We start from the raw sequence: 19,531 nt of genomic DNA, 5'->3' as shown, positions 1-19,531 counted from the left end.
AGATAGCTTACATCCTATTTTCCATGCTAACTTTTAGAAATCCAGTGTATATTTTTCACATCTCAATTTGGATTCACCATGTTTTAGATGCTCAGTGGACACAGCGTGGCCCAGGGCTACCAAATTGGATAGAGCCTGGCTCTCCAGTGGTGGTTCTAAACCTTGGCTGCACATTGGGATTAGCTGGGGAGCTTTCAAATGCTGATGCCTAGGCCTTGTCCTATAGTGCTTCTGATTTAATGGGGTTGGGCTGGGGCAACCAGTAACTGTTGGGTAGATGGGCTGAGCCATGAGCTCCCATCCTGCTCTACAGTGAGCTCTCCCTGGGAAGCTGAGTTCTTTCCCTCACTCTGACTAGACCTCTCCCTCTCCTTCCCTGCAAGACTCACATTGTAAACAGAAATTAAGCAAGCTCTAACTTGGGTCATGGAGGAAAGAAAAACAGAAACAGGATGGTATCAAATTCTGTCTGACAGGCAAGAGTGAACAAGCTGAATTCACTTGTCTTCTTCAGGTCTGTTTACCAACAGACTCCATAATTATTTGTTTTTCCACTACCCTGTAAGCTTGCAGTGTGTTTCTCATTCTCTCTTTGCCAGAGTGTTCTCTGAGAATTGAGAATCCTTTAGGAACACCAGAGATTTGCCAAGATTTGCCCATGTACTCCATCAGGAGTTTCTAGAGGGAACAAACTCCTTCCATGAGAAATCCTGAAGGAATTGACCAAATATGTAGGACAGAAAACCAAGGATGCCATGATTTCTGCACAACCCATTTTTCTTTGCCCTAGACAAGTGAACTCTCCTCTGCAAATAGAACCAGTCCAAGCAAACCACAGAGACTCAGGTTGCTAAATGTACCCAAAAAAGATTGTTTCAGGGAGTGGACAAATGAGGCATGAGGAATTCAATCAGTAGGAAAACAAACACAGTGACACCCTACATGTGAAGGCCAGGGTGTCGGCAGGCAGCTGTTTGCCAGTTCTAGCAGCTCACCAATACCTGAGGCTCCATCTGGTCAGTTCTCTCCTGGGAAGGCAGAGGGCTGGAAGTCATGTATCTTACAGACCAGAAAATTTCTGAGAGTTTTCTGATGGCTGTGAAATCAGAGAAAAAAAATATATACAGAAAATATAATCACTGGGAGGAAGGAACACTTGCTTGATCTTTACTCTCTGTTCGGATGATCTTAATCCAGGATTTATAAAGTAAGTAACCGACTGGCCCAAGCAAAAGATTTTTGTCATAGCCCTTGCACTTGGAAGATTCACATAGTCAAGACTCTGCCATTGAGTTAGGTCACCCTGTGTTTTCTTCAGGTAGTGGAGATGGGCCAGCCCATTCACCCTTGTCCATTCAGCCTGCCATCCATATCCCATAATTGCACACAGCCAGCTGGTGTCAAGGGTACAGTGTAGCTATAGATGAGCACATCAATGAATAACAACACAGAAACCGGTTCTACAAGTTTTCTAATGACATTCATAGACAACCAGATGTGCTTATAATATAGAATATATAAATTCAGCTACATTTCGGGTGCTCTCCAAAAGTTAACATTCTCCTTTGAGATAAAGGTGAGGGCTATGTCATCAAAAGCCACCTGTACCCTAAAATCTATTGCAATATTTTTATGAAGGTAAAGATGGGAGAAGAGAAAGCAAGGCCTCAGTGGTCAGCCCTTTACTCAGTCCCCGACTAGTATAGCATACTTTTGCAATCTTTTAAGGATGTGTTTTTAGTTTTCATTTATATCATTTGCAAGGCATGGAAATATAATTCATATTGTCCTAAGCCGAAAAGAAAATTTATTGGTTCATGGAGCTGAAGAGTCCAGGGATTTTCTGGTTTCAGGCAGTTTGATCCAGTAGCTCAAATTATATCAAGTCTCTGCTTATTTTTCTCTCTCTCTCAACTGTGTTGTCTTCAGCATGGGCTTACTTTATTCCCAGATTCCACATGGTAGCAAGATGATTTCCTGCTCACAACTTGAACCCTATATATTCCCATGTTCAAGTCCAATAGAAAAAGACCATCTCTTCTCAATAGCTCCCTTGAGGTCTGATTCCACCAACTTGTACCACATATTTCCCCGCCTTGGTCCAATTGCTGTGACCCGAGAGATGGAATTGTACCCATTGCCCAGGGGAAAGTCAAAGCGCCCCTTCTGCTTGGTGCATATCCTTATAATTGTCCTCCCATCTCTTCCCTTCACTGAACTGCTGTAATTAAAAGGCATCAGCTTAGTGCATCATGACTTGGCTGTAAAAGTTGTGCAAGTTGGAACCTGAGTCCCCAGGGTTTTGACTTTGATGAACAGGGTTGAGGTTGTTGCCTTTCCCCTTCCTGGGGCGTGTACATGACAGAACACTAGTCCCACGGGAGGAACTTTTCATCTGGAAGGGATCCACTCCTGATGGAAACCTGTAACGTTTCAGGAAAACCCGGTGCAGTAAATCCAGGTGGGAGGAAGAGGCAGTCCTGGCGCAGACACCGCCACCTGCAGCTCTCGTGCCTGGTGACGGGGTGCGAAGGGGCTCCAGGGATCAGGCCGCCCATCTAAGTCATCTGTGCTCATCCCTGACTCCCAAGCCCAGATAAAAGCCATTCTTAAAATTCCTTGGAAAAGAGGACTTCACATTCCCTCCCATGGATCTGTCCCACTGTTGTGTGAGAGTGATTTGTAGAATTTGACACTAATGATCTTTTGAACAGATAATTCTTTGTCATGGGGGTCTGTCCTGTGCATGGCAGGATGTGTAGCAGCGTCCTCAGCCTCTACCCATGACATGCCAGAAGGATCTCTCCCCATGGGGGTGACAACCAAAATTGTCTCCAGCCATTGCCTGATGTCCCCTGGAAAGAGCAGGGGTGGCAAATCCCCTGGTTGAGAACTGCTGCCCCAGGTGTTTCGTGCTTTGAACATCTGAAGGCTTGGGAGGTATCAGGCATCGTAAAAAAATGGTAGGAGAACTTGGGCTGAGGAGAATACAACGAGGGCCAGGACAGCTGGCACAGGAGTGAAAACCAGAGGTGGATTGGTGTATCTAGGGCAGCGGTTCTCAACCTGTGGATCATGACCCCTTTGGACTGTATTAAAGGTTCGCGGCATAGGAAGGTTGAGAACCACTGATCTAGGGTTAGGACCTGTTCATCCTGGGAAGTGTCTATGTTCTTTAAAGATCCCCACTTCTGAGGCGTGGCCAGCTTCCTCCACCTCTCTTTCTTCAGGTGAAATTCCAGGTCTTTATAACCTTCTGCCGGGTGGCGTGGTTAATGCCCAAACCCTGCCAAACATCAGGATGAGAACTGCAAAATAAGGCCAGTGCTTCCAGAGTCTCCAAGCTGCTGCTGAAACGGAATGTTAGCGTCCCGCACTGTGAGGCTGACCGGAACTTCAGGCTGCGGGGTCTGCCTCCTTCACTGGAGTCTGGGGGCTCTGGGGTAGGGGCTGTGACTTTCTGACTCCTGTGTCACTTCCTAGGCTATCCCCAACCCCACCATTTGTAGTAATATATCTAGGAGATAGATGTTCAGAGACCCCCAAATCCATCTAGATGTTTGTTTTATATATAAATAATCGGATGTCCCCCGGCATCTTCAGTTTCATTCAAACTATGATTCAGAGGCGTCTGTACTCACTGCTCAAGGGTTAGCTAGAAACAAATGTATGATTCTGAGATTGGAAATCGATACTCTATCCCAGCTTTTGACAGAAAACTATCCCCAAAATTCACAAGCCAGTCCCTTGTCTGACAGAACGCACTAGAGCAAGCAAAGGGTTTGAAACGCGAACTTTGCATTTTTAAAAGGAGGTTGACCCAAACTTCCAACTTTACCATCTCCTGCCAAAGAAGTCAGCCCCATCGCGTCTCTCCCCCCCCAGAGGGGCTGAGTTCTTACTCATTCTTAACCTTTTCCCAAGAGCTTCCAAACACATCATCCACCTGGCCGAGAGGGAGGTATCAGAGAGGCCACTCTGGACCAGTCACCCCCCAGGGGGTGGGGAAGGTTCCCGGGGACTGTTTTTTAGGTATGGGATTTCACCAAACCCCGGCTTCTGAAACCGGCCACCAGCAGGGTGAATGTAGGTAGCATACTGTCAGTGATTCTGGGATTTTGATAGCCCGTCCTTGCCAGTTAAGATGAATCACATGAAGTGGAGTTAACACAGCACAGAGCAACACAGAAGGCTTTGTGCCCTGGTCCTGAGCGGGCCACATCCTCAGCCCTGGCCACTCTTGTCAGCCTGTATCTCAGGGTTGCTCTGTCCCCAGGGAGCTTTAAAGATGGGATAGACAGCCATCTGTCCTGAGTGTACAGCATGGCCCTAAGGCAAGGGGTGGATGGGACACTTTCTAGAAATACCCTTCAGCCTTAGAAGAGAGAGGCACAGGGCAGCTGTTTTTAATGAGTGAAGAGGAGCCCAGTACACCCAGCTGTTCGGGATTCTTAGGAGTTAACAGGCTGGAGAGATTCCCTGGAGGCCAGGACAGAGGTGCTTTTCCTAACCCCCACCCCCATCTCCAGCAAAGGCTCCAGTGGTTTCAGTTCCCTCCCAAAGAACCACACCCCAGAGCCCCAGAGGTGCCCTTTCATGGTGGAGGAAGCTCCCAGGTGTGCACACACTGGAGGACTGTTTGTCCTACGGGCATAATGTCACAGACTTCTGTTTTCCCAGCACCTAGCAGAAAAAATGGACAAATAGGTAGTTGTTGAATGAATGAGAGGAAAATGGTGTTAAGACACTGCCTTTTTTGTTCTTATTTTTTGGTTTTGTTTTTCTTTACCGTGGACCGTTTTTAATAAACATACAAAAAGGAGACTATCATAGTAACAGAACCCCATGTGGTCATCACAGAACTACAGCAATGATTCACCCCAGTTGCGTTCCTTTTCTTTTAATTATGGAAATTTGTAAATATTCCCAAAGATGGGACAATGCTGTTATAAACCCCATACAGTTCAGCAATTGTCAACAACAGCCTACAGGTTTACCACGCTGAAAATGCGGTGAACAGTTCCAGGAGTAACTGAATTGGTTTATTTCCAAGCTATTTAGAGAGAGACAAACTTAACATCTTATAATTATTCCCAACTTCCTCTCTGGAAAGAGACCCCCCCAAAAAAGGCTTTTTCTTCTCCCTGTAATCTGAAAAGCAGCCCCCAAATTTCAGCCAGTGCCTAAGTAAACACAGACATGGAGACGTATATAGAAAAAGCACCCACCCTCCAGCAGGCCATTATCTGTGTTTATCTTATCAGGATAATACTAAACCAGGCCCATGTAGAACAAGGCGTCTAGTCTTTGCAGCTGGGGCTTCTGTTCCTAGCCACCAGTTCAGTTTATAAATCCACTGTCCAAGGCGGAAAACAATCTGAAAGGTAACATTGTTTCTGGACAAGGCTGTGACCATGATACCGAGCTTGTGTGGCTCCTGCCTACTAATAAATTGCCCGGCCCCAGGGTTATGGCCAGGGGACCTTGGCAGGAGTGCTGTGCAGTGTCTCAGCCTTCCAGAGTCCATCCGAATGGCCAGCAGAGAATCTAATCAAACATACCAGTATTTAGGGGCACACAGGGGTTATGGGTTCTGCCCTTAAGGGGACACAGAGGGGCAGAGGTCCCTGCCAGGGACATGGCACTCCCGTGACGCAGATGTTTCTCAGAGAGGGGACTTAGCTGCCACCAATGATCTGATGCCTATGGTACAGCAAGCTCATCATCCTCCACGCTGGGATTCTGGGTCTCTGTGAGATGGCGGCAGGCATCATTTGCAGAACCTGTGGGAGATGGGATGGGCCAGAGCCTCTCCCCTGCCCACCCACTTCATTATTCAGAATTCTTTTTTAAATTTTTACTAAATCCTTCAGGTGAAAGGACCCGGAATATTTCACTTCAGCATAAAAATTTTTTGACGCTGAAGATACTTAAGAAGAGGCTATTTCCCCGAACTCCCTTGTCTACCTAAAATAGAGCCTCATCAAAGAACTCAGTTATCATAAACCCCCTCCCCAGACGACCCTCAACCAAGGAAGATTGACTGTTACCACCAATGACATAAAAAGACGTCACAAAGTTATCCAAGCTCCCATCTGTTATTTTTAAAGATAAAAGGGCCCATTTATCTTTCCCAGGGGCCACGTTTCCCTGAATGTCCCTTCCCCACCCCTTCCTTTATTAAAATGGTACATAAGCCCCAAATTCTAACCTGATGAGTTACATTTTACTGTGAGATCCTTGTATGTCCTGTGATTAAATTCTGTCTCTTCTCTTGGTAACCTGTCTTTTGTTAGTTTAACTCCCCAAACACAGCACTTAAAGAGAGCAGAGGAATGGTTTGTCCCATCCAACATCAGGCCTTCCATGTAAGCTTTGTGGCTGACTTTTCACCACACATCCTTGAGTATCCTGTGTGTGGGCCAGGCACACTGGCTCATGCCTATCCCCCTAGCCCTCTGCGAGGCCCAGGCAGGTAGATTGCTTGAGCTTGGGAGTTCGAGACCAGCCTGAGCAAGAGTGAGACCCTGTCTCTACTAAAAATAGAAAAAACTAGCCTGGCATTGTGGTGGGCACCTGTAGTCCCAGCTATTTGGGAGGCGAAGGCAAGATGATCACTTGAGCTCAGAACTTTGAGGTTGCTGTGAGCCATGACTCCAAAACACTCTAGCCCAGGCAATAGAGTGAAACTCTGTCTCAAAACAAAAGAATTTTGTATGTCTTCCCACCAGCCCAGCCATCCCCTGGGTCCCTGACCTTATTACTGGGAGAAAGTTAAAGAGAGGCACCTTTTCTGGGGTTGCCCAGGAATGTTTTTACAACAAAGTAAAATATACAAAAGTAGTTTGCAAAAGTATAAAAGTGAAAGGTCAGATGTTACAGTTACTAGCAGAAAGAAATAATAATGCTGACAGCAAAGTGAAGTAGAATGCCTCAGGCTGAGACAGACAGATGTTACCAGCCTTGAGCCGGGGTCCTCAGCTTCATCTATACAATTCAGATGCTGAGACACAGCCCAGGAGGCTGCCGTGGTTATAAGCTGACCGGGTAGCAAAGCATCCCGCATGGTGCAGGGCGCACAGCAGCTTAGTCGAGCTCAAAAAAGGTAGAGCAAGATAGCAGTATTATTTATAATAGCATTTATTTATAATACACTGTATAATTAATTAAAAGCAGGTTTGTAGATGTGCCGAAAGGGAGTGAGTAGGCCTGTGTGGGTACATTAGAAGTTTCCCAATGGGGTGTGGCAGTGGATTTGAAGAAATTGTATATGAAAAGCAGAGAGGTAGGGGCCCTGACTGCTTCACCAAGGGAAGCAGGGGGCTTTTGAGTGAGATGGGGATGGTGAGGACAGTTGGCAGGACAAGAACAGGCTTCAAAATCAGATCTTGGTTTCCTTGGGGAAGAACCACTTACCTTCCCCCAGCCTGGGTCCTCTGATCTGTAAATGGGGATTACTATTAGCCACCTCTCATCCTTAGGCTGTGGACTGCTGTGATTTGTTCTTTAGAAAGACTGATGGCGTGGCGGAAGGAAGAGGCAGAGGCCAGGCGGAGGGTCCGGGTGTGGACTTGGCTCTGCCGTGCCTTCTAATCCCCTCCTTGCACCCTCCAGCCAAAATGCCAACTCCTCTTTGAAGGGCCCTGCCTTCCCCTCCCACCCCTGCCTCAATCCCACCGGCCAACATGTTTCCTTCCAAAATCCTCACAAGCTGTAATTATGTACCCCTTTCCCTCCCTCAATTATTGTTTAGCTCACTTTGCAGACTCTTTGCCCCACACCAGGGTCTGTTTCGCCACGCCCAGCATGCAGGTGCTGCAGAGGCCTGCCCCCCACCTTACTCTCCTGTGGCCACATAACAAATTGCCACAGTCTGGGTAGCTTAGGACAACAATAATTGATTCTCTTACAGTTCTGGAGGCCAGCAGTCGGAAATCAATGTGTCTGCAGAGCTGTGCTCTTTCGGAAGGCTCCAGGGAGAGGATCCTTTCTTGCTTGTTTCAGCTCCTGGTGCCTCCGGGTCCCTGAGCTGCGTCCCTCCAGCGCCCCCTCTGCCTTCTCTCGCTGTAGGCTTCCTTCTCTACCCTGTGTCTCTCCTCATTTGAGGACTCTCATCATTGGATTTAAGGACCACCCAGATAATCCAGATGGTTACCATCTTTAGATCCTGAACTTAATTATATCTGCAAAGACCCTTTTACCGAATAAGGTCATGTTCAGATGTTCTAGAACATGGCCATACTTGGGGGGCTGCAATTCAACCCCCTGTGTGAGGTTTCTCCTGGAGTAAAGAAGTGCTTCTCAGTGGTGACAGCTTGCCAAGAAGCACCCACTGGCTGCAGAGCTCTTTGAGGTGTGGTGTATAGCCAGGCACAGTGCCAAGAGCGTCCTTAACTCCTGGTGGGGACGGGCTGATATAAACAGACAGAACAGGCATGTGTGAATGGTCCAGTGGTAGGTGGGACAGGCTGGGAAGAGAACAGAGCCAGGAGGAGGAGGGGCAGCGGCTCTATTTTAGATAAGTGCTCAGGTACTCAGTGAGGAGGGGACACAGAGGCAGAGACCTGATCACAAAAGGCACCCAGGGCTCTAGCAGACAGAAGCAGACTAACCAGAGACACCTCAGACCTCTGTGTGGGCCATTCTCTGGAATCCCACAGAGAACCAAGGGAGTCCACATCGGACTAAGAACGGGGCAGCTTTTACTTAAAGGGAGGAGGGCAGCCCTGTGCACGGCTCCAGCTGGTCTTGGTGTAGGAAGATGAGCAGGACACATAGACTCTCCCGGGAGGAGATATCAGAATGGACATCCACAGAGCCCCCCCCCCCACCTGCAGGCCACAGGGCAGGGGCAGCAGTGTGTCTGCAAGGCAGCCTAGAACGGCTGTCAGCAGACCCCAGCGCAGGTGTCCTCAGGGGTGGCCCAGGGCTTGTTAAAGTTTGTTCACTGCTTCCGAATGCAGCAGGCAGACCCAGAAGGGACCTCTCCCCCGCCCCGTCTCCTCCACCTGCCTGTTCCTTTATCCATTATCTTCTGGCCACTGGTCCTTAGCCATCTGTGGAACTAAGGACCAGTGACCAGAAAAAGAATTTTGAAGCCAGCCCTACTGGCTGACCCATTACAGGGGTCTGGTAATGGTTAGTGGTGGGGGGCCCCAGGGCCACCCCTTGTAGAATGCAGTGAGGCAGCAAGCAGCTGAGGGTCACTGCGATGTCTGAGACCAAGGGGACAGCTCTTCCGAAACCCCTCAAACAGGAACCTCTCAAACAGCCATAAAGGCACCAGGGAAGCCATCAAGGCACTTTTCCTTTGGGAAAGTGTCCCAAAGGAGCCAATTCCCGTTTTCCTTGCTGGTTTTAAATAAATAAGACTGTGTAAAGCACCATCGTCAGATTCTACCTACATGTTCCCTAGCCTAGGAGGTTACCTCAGTAGATATATTATGAGACCCCTGTCTTGGGAGCCCAGTGCACCCCTGTGCTCAGCAGAGCCAGTGTGGGGACCCTGGCTGCCTGCCTCACCCCTGCATGGCTCCACTTCCACAAGGCTGTGTGGCTGCAGGCTGGGAAACCTGGAGAGGGGAGCTCTTCCTCCCCCTCTCCCTCCTTACCTTCCTCTTCTTCCTCCCCCCCCACTCTTCTCTGGGGTTCCCTGAGTGTGGGTGCACAGTCTAGTTCACAGGCTGACCAAGGGCAGCACTCTGTCACATTGGGGGGGGGAGGGGTGCAGCAAGTCCACCATCTTTTCCCATAATGAGCCGGACAGCCAGCATTTCGGGGTTTGCCAGCCACGCGGTCTCTGCGGCAAATGCTAAGCTCTACTCTGTGGCCCCAGAGCAGCTGTGAGCAATGTGTAGGTGGGCGAATGTGGCTGGGCCCCAGTCAAACTCTAGGTACACAACAGCTCAGGTGAGATTTGGCCCCTGGGCATAGTTTGCCAACCCCTGGATGGAGACAGTGGGGAGCTATGGAATGCTTTTAAGCAGAGGAATAACACAACTGTTTTCATCTTCTGGGAAGATGATTGTGGTAACCGCAGGTACCAGAGACAGATGCCACTGTCTTTGCCTTGGGTCTCTTGTGGCTGTGGGACTGCATGCTCCTTAGCAGGTGGCGGGGTTCCCAAGACAGTGTGGGATCCACCATGCTTCTCAAAATCAAGGTGCTTTCTACTCTGGGACCACCCAAGGAAGGGACAGTTATTGATCTGCTCTTCATATAAAACATTTTAGTAATGTTTAACAGCTCTTAAGCTCTCTCTAGGTTCAGAGGAACCCAGCACCGGGCAGCCGCCTGGTTACAGTGTAGTAAGGAGCGGGAAGCCCTGCCAGTCTTAACATCTGTTTCCGTTAAAGATGGGAAGGAGGGAGGGAAGGAAATTCCCCAGGCTGTGAGCGTTCTGGACAGCGTTCCACGCAGCGTTGGAGGAATGGGGGCCCCGAGGAGCATGTTCTCACACAGCTTCTTGGGGCAAGAACACGCTGGGAGAAAGGGTGGGTCCAGGGGAGGGGCGGCCACAGTGGGTGCCTCCGTGTGCTTTTCACCTAGACTGGCGGGTGCCTTGGAATTCCAGTATTGGTATTTCCCTTTTTGCTTTCTGTTTTCATCTTGGGACTCCAATTTCAAATTGTTCCAGATGTTTGGCTTATATGAAGACATTTGGCAGCTGACAGCACCCCAGAATGCTGACAGGACTTAATATTCTTTTGGTGCCGGGTGAATCCAAATTGTGTATAATATTAGCACCTCTTGGCAGCCAGGTCTTGTCCAAGAACCAGACCCTGTTTAGGTCATAGCCCCGTTCAGATGAGAGCTAAGGCGTTGACAGGATGCTTCTGAGATGTGGCCCTGCGGTTTCAGCACCCCGCTTGCTGCCTCTCTGTTCCCCTTCCAGCCCCCAGCTGGCCAGTGCACCTGTTACCTCTTGGACATTGAATATGTGAAGATCTTTTTCCCTTCTCTGTTCTCATCCTCACCTTACCACTTTAGGATTTGAGCAGTTTAACAAAAATGCACACAACACAAGTGGATAGACGTGCAGCTGGGCAGAGGAGGGATACTTTCCCCCTTGGTCAGGTGCAGGCTCCTGGGTTCAGCAGGAGAAAACCTGTCTCCTGAGTCCTCAAAGACACAGGTCACACATCCTATTTAGAGCAGGTGACCAAACTCTGACGGTGTCACAGCTGGTATGTGGGCCAGAAATCCATGTATGTGCAAAGTCCCGTAAATGTTTTGGAGACAGCTGTCACCAATGAAAGGAGGTTGTGTGTGTCAAGGACTCCAGTGTGAGTCAAGTGCAGGCACAAGCTTATGAGTAATTCTCCAAAATGCCACAGCTTCACTAATTTCCACATCAATAGACTTAATCTCAAACAGCAACATTATTTAGGGTAGTGTTTTCCATTATAAATACCTTTAATCTGGCCACTGTAAGGTCAGCTAAAACACCAGAACTAAGACAGAAACTTCAATGCTAGCATTTCTGGTACAAAGCAAGTGTTCAATAAGTTATCAGATGAACAGAGGAATCCGAGTCCGCTGGACAGACAGCAGCCACTCATCTTAGAGGGATTACACTGGCTAACCATTTTTTTAAAAATGAAAAATCTCAGAGGGGCTAGACCCAGCGTAAGGCGGGCTGTGGCTATATGGGGATGTCAGGACCCAGTGCCACGCTGTTGGTGGACACGCAACGAAACAGGTGGAATTTGGGGGTGAGGGTAACTTGCCCAAAGTTCTCCCTAGGCAGAGCCTGTGCAAGGACTTGAGCTTAAGGGCGACACTTAGTCTCTCATCCCTGCACTTGGCCATCTGTTGTGAGGACTGTGCTTCCAAATTCCTCTCGGAACTTGTTCAGGAGGCGTCAAGCCCAGAGAGTTAGCATTTGTGTTTGTAAAAGTTCCCCAACATTCCACCACCCCCAGTCTGCCCTCAGCTTTAAAATCTCTATTTGTAGAATCTCTGCTGTGAACTGAGGCTTTGAGAGCCCTCCCATGAATGGTGCAGCCCTTTTGATAATTTCCCCTTCCTGTGGCAGCCACTTCCTCCCTGGTGTATTTGGGAAATCTGGCTGGTTTATCTGCTGGCCCTGGGGCTGAGTTTTCCTTCTGAGTTTCCCAGCCCTACCCTGGGCCCATCACGATCCCTCCTGGATCTTCACAAATTCTTGATGGTCTCCAGAGAGAGGGTTCAGTGGGGCCTCTCTCTCCCGTGGTGCCTCCACCTCACGGCACTTCTGGTGAGTTGGGGGAACCGAAGGGCATCACAATATAAGAGAGGGAGAGGTGACAGAACTGTCTGCAAAACAGGCCTTTTTCCATACTCCAAGGGAAAAAGTACCCAAGAACATGATCTCCCAAAGGGGTCCCATGTGAGTGCCCCTAGCTCTTAAATATGTCCCCTTCTGAGAGCCCCGTGGTGAGTTCTCTTCTGATGAGTTCCCGCCAGCTTTTAGAAAACCTCACAGGCTCCCCCCGAAGGGCTGATCACCACCCTCTCCCCCACTGTAGGTTCCCAGCTCCATACAGGCATGTGCCTTAGAAGTTCCAGGATGTCTTCTTGGGGTGTCTTTGGCACCTCCATCCTGTGCAGCTGTCCTAACCGGGATCCCCAAGCCTCCCACTGGCCGGGGTGCCACCACGCCACACTTCCCCCCCCAAGAAGAAAGGAAAGTGTGTCTCTGGCTCCCCCACCCAAGCTTGCAGGACCCCCTATGCTGGGGCTCATGCTTCCCTCACATAGAGCCCTGGGGGTGCCTTTCTTTGGACATTTAAAAATTTACATGATATAAAATCATCCATTGTAAAGTGAACCTGGCCAGGCTCACAAGTGGCTCATGCCTATAATCCCACCACTCTGGGAGGCTGAGGTGGGAAGATCACTTGAGCCTAGGAGTTCAAGACCACCTGGGCAAGAGCAAGACCCCCTCTGTAGAAAAGAGAGAAAACTAGCTAGACATGGTGACAGGGACCTATAGTCTCAGCCACTCAGGAGGCTGAGCCAGGAGGATCACAAGCCCAGGAAGGTGGGGTTGCAGTGAGCTACAGTGACGCCAGTACACTCTAACCTGGTGACAGAGCAAGACCCCGGCTAAATAAATAAATAAATAGAAAGCTGAAGCCTCAAGAAGTTAGTCAATAATAATAATAATTAAGAAAGAAAAAAGTAAACCCTTCACTGACCTTTAGTATGTTCACAGTCTTGTGCAAATGCCACCTCTACCTAGTTCCAGAATGTTCTCAACACCTGGAAGAAACCTCATTGCCATCACACAGTCCGTCCCTAACCGCCCCCTCCACCCCTGCCAGCATCTGGTAACTGCGGATCTGCCTGTGGGGTTATGTAGTGTCGGTGGAATCACACAGGATGTGACCTTTGGCATCTGGTTTCTTTCACTCGTGGTTTAGAGATTCGTCCACGTGGTGACACATGGTCAGCACTTTGTCCACGTTTATGGCTGAATCATGTCCCACGTACCCCGCACAGTGCTGACCTGCTCACTGGGTGATGAGCCCTGGGCTGTTTCCACCTTTTGGTGATTGTGAATAATGCTGCTATGAACACGTGTCCACAGGTATTCCTTTGAGACCCGTTTCCCCTTCTGTTGGGTGTGTACCCGGCGTGGAATTGCTGGCTCAGGTGTTGAGTCTGTGTCCCCTCCCCACCCCTCTCCCTGGGCCTTGCATGGACTACGGTAGCTGCACACAGGCCTGGCAGAAGCTTGCAGATGAGCACTTGCAAAGGGGCCGGCCAATTAGAAAAGGCAAATCCTCTTCCGCATGTGTCAAGGGCGAGGGGGTGAGATTTTATCTTCAACTGCGTTTGAATCACTGTGCTCTAGCACAGTGTCTTCCAACCTCTCTTAGTCTCATGGCACACTTGAACCTGTAGTTAAACTTCGCAGCGCAATTAAATTATGTTGACCAATAAAACGTACTGTGCTTTGAACTTCTTTTAAGCATAATTTAATTAATGATTTTTAAAATTTTTCATGGCACACCTAAGCTCCTCTCGTGGCATACCAGTGTGCCTTGGTTGAACATCAAGGCTCTAGCATGAAGTAGTGCCCCAGAGTATCTGGCCGGTCACCTATGAAGCTGTCACTGTGCAGAGGACACCAAGATTTAAATTGGCAAGGAGGAGGGAGGGGACCTAGCACAGAGGACTGGACAGGGCGGGCTGGCTGGCTGCCCCTTGGGCACCTGCTCCAGGAGGGTCCTGAGGCCATCTAGAAGACAGACAGGACGTCAGAGGTGTCTGGTGGATGCCAAGGGCCCAGGACTATGAATAGACAAATGACACAAATGAACTTGTCATTTTCACCCGTGGCACAAGGTCAAGGACAGAGTAGCTGCGGCCAAGATTTCTGGAGCACCCAGAGAGGCTGCTCCCCACCCCCGCCCCTCGGGGGACCTGAGCCTCCCACGTGCTCCTGGCCTCCTCTGTCTCAGAGGGCTCTAGGGACTCACCCACACCAACTGATTCCCATTCATGCCCGTCCCTTCCTCTAGGGCAGCGGTTCTCAACCTGTGGGTGGCGACCCACAGGAACTGTATTAAAGGGCCGCAGCATAGGAAGGTTGAGAACCACTGCTCTGGGTCTTAAGTCTGCATCACATGCTCCCCTCACCCTGTGCGAGGCGACTCGATTACAAGAGGCCACTGCTCCTGTCCTCTCCATCTTCTCTCGGCGCCACCTGCAGTCCTGTTAGATTGGGGGAGCACTTGAGGGCCACGGGGGAGCGGCTGGTGTCTCCTCCACTGCCTGGAAAGGAACCCTCCGAGGAGGAATTTGTCCCGAGTGGAGCAGCTGTGGCACCCATGTGATGGCCAGGCTCAACGTCATGGCTGCAGGATTTCCAGCTAGAGAAATCACATTGTTTACCTGGAACATACTAACATCATCCCCTCCTGCATCCCCTCCTGGCCGCTGAGCCCTCTCCTAGCCTGGCGCTGGCTTCTATCTCCGACAGGGAGAAGACTTTGTACTTCCCAGGGCCCTTCCCTCAGGCGTCTGAGGGCCTAGTCTTGCTCTGCAGGGCGCCAGCAATGCACGGCTTCCTCATTCAGAGCGCCACACAGGCCCACACAGGCCCAGGGCACACCTGGGCATTAGAGCACACCCGTATTCCCTAATGTTCAATCAGCCCAGAGCATGGGACAGTTGGCTCAAGTGGCCTCCAAAGCTGCCAGCTTCTTCCCTGTTTGTCCACAGCTTTGGGACATTCAGCTGAACTCGTGCAATTCCTCCCTACAAAGGGGCCTCTGCTGCCACTGGCTGCCTGCAGGACACTCAGAGGTTCATGCTGTGACTCTCCGGGAGGTGTGTGGCCTTGGAGACGTCACTTAATCTCCCAGAGCCTCAGTTTACGCTTGTGTAAAGTTGGGATAAGTACACTCTCTTGGCGGAGATTTTGGAGGTGCCACAGTGGCCCCCACAGAGCTCCCGGCTCAGTCTTGGCACAGCCTTGCCTGGTAAGAGGCGGCTGCCGCTGGTGCTCTGTCAGCCTCATCTTGTGAGTGTCGCAACCCTTCCACAGCCCATGCCTCATCCTCACAGGGGTCTATTTGCCCTGCTCTTAGGCTCGCCAAATTTTCAGCAGTGGTTTTCAAACTGCCTCCTGCAGAGCTATACAGTTTCCACGTGGGGTGAGGAGCGAAGCTTTGCCCTCGTGTGTTTTCAATGTTGTGCTCCTCCCCAAGACAACACTTGAGGAAAAGCATTCAGGACGCTTCCTGCGTCTGTTTATTCCTTTGGCAAAGTTTGCTTAACTGGCCATAGGTGGCGATACTTGGACATAGCACAAACAGGCTCTTCCTTTCATGGCAGGTGGCAAAGGGGTGGACCAGATAACCTGGGGAGGTCTCATTAAGCCCCTGATTCGATGACACTCTATATCACCTTAACTGCAAATTAAGCCCATTTAATAGGGGAATCTGCTGGTAGTCAGCCCCTTATAAGCTTGAACCAGGGCCTCGGTTCCTACCTCTGGGGCACGCATCTCATGAGCAGCTCCTAGGGCCACATCTGGGCATTCACAGCAGCACATTGGGCAGAAGCCTGGGGCTCACCCTCCTCACTGGACAGAAGCATTCAGGTGCAGACGCTGGGAGGAAGCTCTGCCTGCCGGGCACGTCCAGAGCCTGGGGGCAGGACCCCAAGTGGGGCTTGGGGCAGCTGTCTTTGCAAGAACCAGCCAAGAGTAATGCAGGGTGCAGAGGCAGGGGAGCAGGACAGCCTCGGGATCCAGGATCAGGGGCTGTTTGAGAGAACAGGCAGACCACAGTCAGCTTCTAGAAGGTCTGCACGGGGCTCCGTATGCCAGCTGATGGCTCAAGAACGAGACACGAAGAGAGACGAGTGAGCTAGATGAGGCTAACATCCAGGAGAGCTCGGTGTCAGCCTGGAGGCATGCCCACCACAGGGCATGCAGGACACTTTTAGGAAAAAGGTGTATGCCCTGTGTGCATGACCGTGACGGGGACAGGCGTGTCTCACATCATAGGATGGGAACCCCCGAAGCGTATAATGTGTCAAGTCAGGATTGGTCCCAGGGACATGACTAAGCCTACAGGTGGGGGTCAAGAGGTCCAGCCGTGGATAGAGCTGTGTTCCTAAATGCTTCCCTAAGCCTCCCTGACCGCCTTGTACCGTGTATTGCATGGGACGCAAAGCAGAGTACAAGGGGCCTGGTGCAAACCCGTGATGAAAACTGAGCGTTGCTTGTTCTGAGATGAATCTGCCTGAGGCTCACTGCATTTGAAATAAAGTCCAATTCACGCTCGCCCTGCCTCACAAGACCCCAGCCGCCCAGGGCTTCCGGTTACTCAACACCTGAGAACCTCCCCCATCGGTGCGGGCCTCCGTTCTTGTTCTTCCCTCCTCATGGAAAAGTCTTTTCCCGTAAAGCTCACTTTCTACACCACTCCTCCCAATTTAATTCCTCAGAGCTCAATTTTAGTGTCACCTCTTCCAAGAGCTCATCTGTGACCACTTCCTAAACTAGCCGCCCCCCCCTCCCCGACATTCTCCGTCGGCTCCCCACGCTGTGTCCCTCATAGCATGGGAGCACAGTCGAAGGCGTGGAGCTGTCTACTCGCTGAGTCTTCCCCCTGCTCAGCCATCATCTGCCCCCAAACTTCATGAGCACCCGGGTCCTGTGTCCCACTCACTCCTGTGTCCTCAGCACCCAGTTTGGGCCGTGGTATGGAGGAAGTGCTCAGTAAGATTTTGTCAACTAAATAAAGGAGTATCTAGTTAATGGAGTTTAATCAGTAATCATTTTCCCACTCAGCACTCTGTCTATCCTGCGCTTGGCCCATTCTGAATTGGTTCAGCTAAAATCAGAGGCGGATATAGGGTGACAGCCATGTGGCCTGGTGGAGGGGGTGGGCTGAGACAGGCTCGTGTGCCCAAATAAATTCAGGCCACTGGGGACCCAGACTGAGCTCCAGCAAACTGCAGAAGCAGAATGGTTTCCCTCCTATCCCCTCTCTCTGAGGAAGTGTGCCCTCCCCTCCCACAGTGACTGGATGACACCCAGTCCCCTTCTCCAGACAGCGAAGAGTGACACCCCCTCCCGCCCCGGTTCAAGGAATACAGGAAGGAGACTGACCAAAGTGACAGTTATAGCGCTGGATGGTAGTGCTTGCCGTGAACAGACCGTCTGCCGAGGCCTCCTCCATGTGAAGGGAAGGGGCTCAGGGACAGCATTAGGGTTTCAGCCCCATGATCTTAGGGGTCTCTTGGTGTCCCCCAGGGTTTACAGGAGCTTTCTAGGATCTGGAGGAAAGCACTAAGCATTACCCTCCATCGTAGTTGGTACCAACTGGGCAGACCTGCCCAAACCCGGACCGTAGCTTTGTCAGCTTCCCTGGTCCAGAGAAAGGTCTTCTGCCCCGGCTTGTGGCTGCTCACTTTTAGGATGTGTTACTTAGCTTGTGAATCGCCTGCCTGCTCTACCAGCCTGAGCAAAGCCTCCAGGCCACAAGCTGGACACCTACTCCATTGACTTTACCAGGATGCTACAGTGAGCAACCTCTACACAGTGAGCAACCGGGATGCTTCGCAGGACGGGCTGGGGAGTGGGACTCACAGGAGCCCAGCCTCTGACTCATGAGCCTTTGAGGGAGCCTTACAAATCCACTTTTGAGGCAGCCTACCCTAAGCTTTTAACAGGCCTGGGGAAATAACCCTCTGAGCGGCTCCCCGGGGGCCAAAACGAGCACAGAAAACCTCTCTTGTGAGTCACTGCAAATATTTACTCTCAAAAGTTTGATTGCAAAATCTTCTAAGCACTCGCATGGCACTGCCCCTGGGACTTAAAGGGCCCTTCTGCCAGCAGCTCTCAGATGGGTGGTGTCGAAAGGCAGGGCGAGTCCCCATGTTCAGCAGCAGCCTGGGAAGATCCCCAAAGTGCCAGACCTCCAGGAGGAGTCCCAGGGCTTTGGCACCTCTAGGAAATCACAAGTGACAGAGTTGCAGGGGCCTGGGCTCTTGGGGCCTGTCCTCGAGCAGCACTCTGACTGTGAGCGGCACTTTGGTTGCCTGCTTGTGTCTTTAGCTAAAGCGTTTTCAACTAGATCAACTCTTTATCTGTCTCTCAGTAGGAACATTTATGGGTCAAGTGCCGGGTGTGGAATCCCCTATTGACCTTGCCTCTATCAAAATCAAGGGAATGGAACAGCAAAACCAGTGCAGATCATGGCACTGGATACACAGTAGAACCTCTGTAAGGTGACCACCAAAGGGACGGTAACAACTGGTCAACACATGATGGGGGTATAGTGGACCCCCACCTGGGACAGTGGTCAGCAAGGGAGGCGGCTCTGGGGAAATCACGCAACTTACACCAAACTGCATAAAACCAGAAGCCTATAAGGGCGTACACTGTTTCCTGTGCCAGCCTCCTGAAACAATGCTGCACTTGTCCTGCCTCCCGGAATCTTTTTATTGGGTACATAACGAGTATATGTGCAAGGATGCACAGACGTCCACAGTGAACAGGTTAGGGAGGGAGGGGAGATTACAGCCCCCAGGAATGTTGGGTAACGGGTAAACAGGGACATAGGGTAATGGAACATCCGAAGTAGCCAGATAACAGCGGAAGCAGAAGAGAGAGGATGAAGAGGGCAAGTCTCCCTAGGCAGACAGCTCAGCTTCTCCAGCCTAAGCTCCTAGCTGATGGTCTCAGCGGCTGCACTGATTTCCCCTGCAGGGATAGTCACCTAGACATTCCCCTGACTGGGCCCTTTCAGACTCCTTTCTTCTCAATTAGGAGTACCGGGGTGCCTGCCCGCGGCCTTTACCCTGGCTTTTGAAGGGCGTGTGGGGTTGCAGCCCATCTATCCCCACAAACACACAGAGTTGGTCTACACAAGGAACTAGGCCTACTGTGCGGATAGGTACATGTGGTAGATGTCCTGTCTCTAAAAATTAGGTCAACATGCGCTGTTGTTCAGTTCAGGGAGGTGGTCAACTAGGGAGGTTCTACTATGACTCTTCTCCATCTATCAACGGGTGTATACTTTAT

General features: G+C 50.6%; 1 protein-coding gene and 1 long non-coding RNA gene across 4 annotated transcripts in view; one reads left to right on the top strand and one right to left on the bottom strand.

Moving 5' to 3' along the window:
• SLC39A11 (solute carrier family 39 member 11) overlaps positions 1-19,531 on the top strand; it is a 357,393-nt gene that overhangs the window by 310,118 nt on the left and 27,744 nt on the right. The window lies entirely within an intron of this gene.
• Positions 13,988-18,169, bottom strand: LOC128570589 (uncharacterized). Its single transcript, XR_008375593.1, has 3 exons — positions 17,615-18,169; positions 15,986-16,258; positions 13,988-14,861 (listed from the first exon to the last, which is right to left on the bottom strand). It is a non-coding gene; the product is annotated as an uncharacterized LOC128570589 (long non-coding RNA).

The sequence above is a fragment of the Nycticebus coucang genome, chromosome 18, assembly GCF_027406575.1.
Source record: "Nycticebus coucang isolate mNycCou1 chromosome 18, mNycCou1.pri, whole genome shotgun sequence".
Lineage (NCBI taxonomy): Eukaryota > Metazoa > Chordata > Mammalia > Primates > Lorisidae > Nycticebus > Nycticebus coucang.
Note: the sequence above shows the minus strand (reverse complement) of the source record. Positions and strands in the feature narration are given on the sequence as shown.